Consider the following 4,178-nt stretch of genomic DNA (forward strand, 5'->3'; position numbering starts at 1 on the left):
AAGTTTATCCAGGAGATCTTCAATCTCCTCACAAAGAGCTCCCTTCTTAGACCGGTACAGTTTCAGCAGGCCAGGCACAAATTTGTCAAGGGATGCATTGAAGGTCCCCAGCAGGTCTTTGCTTGTGATCCGATAAAATTTTTCAGATATCTAAACAAGACATTCACCAAAATATTGTCATTTATTCAGCACAGAAAATTCCTGGGTAGCTGTCTTGGACAGTCTGCACCATGTTATATGCCTGACTGTGTTATCAACAGCAAAACCTACTTCAAAAATCTCTCATGAATACGTCTTTTGCACAGGAATAGAAATACCGTCCACAAAACCCAGTATCAATATGTAAATACATATTATGTTCTAAGTTGCACCAAAATCTGTGACCAATCAGATTCTGTGACCTGCCTTAGTATTCTTTCCCTAACCATCTCAGTCTATGGAAGTCCTATTTCTAGCACTAAAAAAACAAAACAAAAAAAAACAAACACACATGCTAAGTCAAAATTATGAGATTGCCTTTCTGTTTCACAATTTCGATTTAGCATGGGGACTCTTTTCTTGAAAGAAATTTCTTTACACATTTTCTGTGTCTATCCGCCTGAGAGAAAATGTTTGCAATAATGAAACATTTCAATATAATGTAGAAAAAAAAACGAGAAAAAAAGAGTTACGGATTGGACTCCCTGATCCTTACTGCGCATGTGCAAAGTCGGACCGTACAGATCGCGTCTCCCAGATAGCAAGGAAACATTGAACAGATGTTGATTTTCCATCTGAACCATCAGAATCGTCAGGCTTGAAATGTCAACACAAAACCAATGTTGAAACAACATTGAAATACTGATGAAACCTGACACTGACATTGAAATAACATTGATTCACTGTTGTTCTGTCATCGTTGATTGTTGATCTATTTATAGTTGACAAGGTGACAACAATCACGTTGAAAAACCATTGATTTATGGTTGAGCAGGAAATTACAGCTGCTACCACTTGGACTATTCCATAGCCCCCCCTCTCACAGTGGTACATCCCTTCAGGTAACCATTGTCTTGTACAGTAGAGCGGGACATTAGATTTACTCTCAGCGGAATTGACCGGAGAAGGCATCAGTTCATGCACTGCACTGGCCTGCACCACGATTAATATAAGGTAAGAATGAATGACTTTTGTTCTATTCGTTATTTCCACGGTTGCATTTGAATAACAGTAAAAAACAAACAAACTTGTTAATGTAAAGTTTCGGACAAAATGTGGGAGCCCGAAATTGTGTCTACTTTCATCTTACAATCCGGCAACAAATAAATTGCATTGCGAACAAAGTCAACAAAGAAAACATTTTCGTTTCATACTTTTCCGTTATATTCCCTTACAAAGCTAGCTTTAACGCTTCGAGGGTTCCTTTGTTCTTGCCGTCGCCAAGGCGCTTGACCCAGACTTTCGCTCTGTAGTTGCTTTTTAGCATAGTACTACAAAAAATTGTAAATCTGTGATATATGATTGATAAACGTAAAGGTAACTGTATAAATGTGTTCAATGACTTTGTTACTTTTAATGATTGGAGAGCACCCGCTTCGATTCGCACTCAATTCAAACTTTACGTTGCACGCTCACCTAACTTTACGTTGCACGCTCACCTAACTTTACGTTGCATGCTCACCTAACTTTACGTTGCACGCTCACCTAACTTTACGATGCACGCTCACCTAACTTTACGATGCACGCTCACCTACCTTGCGTTTGCACCTTTTGTCCACACGTAAACTGCGTTTTATTATTTATTTATTAGTTTTTCGCCTCTCACTGCTTAAGCCATTAATCTTTCTGGAATTGTTTTTTTAAACAGATGCGACCTCACAAAAGATATTAGCTATGCTGTCAGACCTGACGACAGCTGTTAACGAACTCCGTGAGGAGGTCAGAGCCATCAGCCATCCCTGCTGCAATGAATCGGTAGATGCTGGGGTACTGCCTCTGGATTTGCCCTTGCACAACATTGAGGAGCTAAACAATGCAGAGGCAGCTTTTCAATCATAAGAGGCAAATAAGGCAATGGTAAGTATATAAAGGTTATGTACACTTTGTAACTATAAAGTGTAATAGCTGTCAGATGTGATTTAAATACATAACAACGGCCTGTTGATTAAACACACAAGCACTTGCATACACATTTAAGACATGAGACACGCTAATTCCATCTCTTAAAATGTGTCTATAGGTGAGACGCTTTGCCTTGATTGGAGGGACCACACTGGAGGTGCGAGTCCGCCGTGTAATGGCTTATGCCATTACAAACGAGCTGGCCTCGGTACTCAACTGGGCAGGGAAAAAAACCAAGGACCAGACAAAGCAAAAAATGGCATTTAAAGATACAGCGCTCTGCAAATGCATATATGGTGGTAAGTTTTACAGTTTTTTTGCTATATTACTTTGTCTTTCTTAATAACAAGACTTTCATGTCCGGTTAATCTGGAGATGGAGTCTTTGGTCTTTGGCTTGTTTAGTCCTCGGGTTGTAGTTGTACAGCCCGAGGACCCCATGTTTATTTTGTTTTAAAGGATACACGGCACACCATGCTAAGACTTATCACTTATCACAGCTCATAGCTCTTTGGGAATCAAATGCGGCAGTTTGCAGATTTACGCCTGGTGACTTTCATGTTTTTCAGCCTAGGAGTTTACATACTTTCTCCCCGCTGAAGACAGTTAACAAGAGCTTATTCATGTGCTCTAATTCACTTTTTTTGTTTGTGTGTGTGTGTATTTTTTTCCTAGATGGCCTGACGCAGCAGTTAGGGGCAAACTCTATGTCCAAGTTTGTCTTTGCACAAGCAGTGCAGAAATGGCTCCGATACGCCCCAGATCGTATGGGTATGGGTGGTGCAGGACGCACATCATGCATCCCCATCCCAGAGTAAAAAATTACAAACTTCTGTGAAACATATAAATGTAAATAGGAAACTGTCTTTTAATAAAGTATTTAGCAAACGAAACATGCCTATTGACCTTTTTTTGTTTATTTTTTTTCTCTGTTACATCACATGCAATGCTTTCTTATTTTAGGATATTAATGTTGACATGATACATTGTGAGACATTTGTTGTTGTTTTTTTTATAAAGGGTGTCCAATTTGAAGAGTAAGTACATAAGTACAATTATGTGTTTAGGTGGTTTAAGTATTGATGGAAACATGCAGTAGTTTATCCATCCATCCATCCATCCATTCGCTTCCGCTTCTCCTTTTCAGGGTCGCGGGGGGCGCTGGAGCCTATCCCAGCTGTCATAGGGCGAGAGGCGGGGTACACCCTGGACAGGTCGCCAGTCTGTCGCAGGGCCAACACACAGGGACAGACAACCATTCGCACTCACATTCACTCGCACATTCACACCCAGTGGCAATTTGGATTATCCAATTAACCTATCCCCACAAGCTGCATGTCTTTGGACGGTGGGAGGAAGCCGGAGTACCCGGAGGGAACCCACGCAAACACGGGGAGAACATGCAAACTCCACACAGAAAGACCCGGGCCTGATGGTGGAATTGAACTCAGGACCTTCTTGCTGTGCGGCAACAGTGCTAACCACCGTGCCACCGTGCTGCCCATGCAGTAGTTTAGTATTGGTTAAAATACTTATAAAGAAAGGTAGATTTCCAGTCATGATTTAACTGTTGTTTTAATAAAAAGCAACTGTGCGAAAGAGGTGGAAAATCAACACCATAGCTCAACAGTGTTTCAATATCAGAATCTGACATTGTTTCAATGTCAGGTTTCAACATTGATTCAACATCAAAACCTGACGTTGTTTCAACATTAAAAAAGGGTGCAAGAGTGACGTTAGGTCAACGTCACACTTCAACGTTGATTCAATGACGTCGCCTGATATTGACTCAACGTTGTTTCAATGTTTCCTTGCTATCTGGGCTACCAGTGGAATTGTACATAAAATCAATACTTCACCAACAAAAAGGCTCTCAAAACAATATAATACTTTCCACAGCTTTGAAGGATGGGTCAGGTGTATCCTTCATGGCCCACCCTATGCCAGAATTCATAGCGCGGCCCAGCCGATTCTAGTTTCCAACAATGGCGGCAGCCACTTAGTTTTAATATTACTCTTATTACTCTTTCTGGGTCACAAAGTAAACTTTTAAGATATTTTCAGGCAAGAATGTAGCTG

At 40.8% G+C, this 4,178-nt stretch overlaps 1 long non-coding RNA gene across 1 annotated transcript; it reads left to right on the forward strand.

The window, feature by feature from the left end:
- The first annotated feature begins 1,937 nt into the window (after positions 1-1,937).
- On the forward strand, positions 1,938-3,103 carry LOC148106082 (uncharacterized). The gene is made up of 3 exons (XR_015720727.1): positions 1,938-2,055; positions 2,219-2,399; positions 2,775-3,103. It is a non-coding gene; the product is annotated as an uncharacterized LOC148106082 (long non-coding RNA).
- The last annotated feature ends 1,075 nt before the right edge of the window (positions 3,104-4,178 follow it).

The sequence above is a fragment of the Neolamprologus brichardi genome, chromosome 2 (genome assembly GCF_056152115.1).
Source record: "Neolamprologus brichardi isolate AB-2024 chromosome 2, ASM5615211v1, whole genome shotgun sequence".
Classification (NCBI taxonomy): Eukaryota; Metazoa; Chordata; class Actinopteri; order Cichliformes; family Cichlidae; genus Neolamprologus; species Neolamprologus brichardi.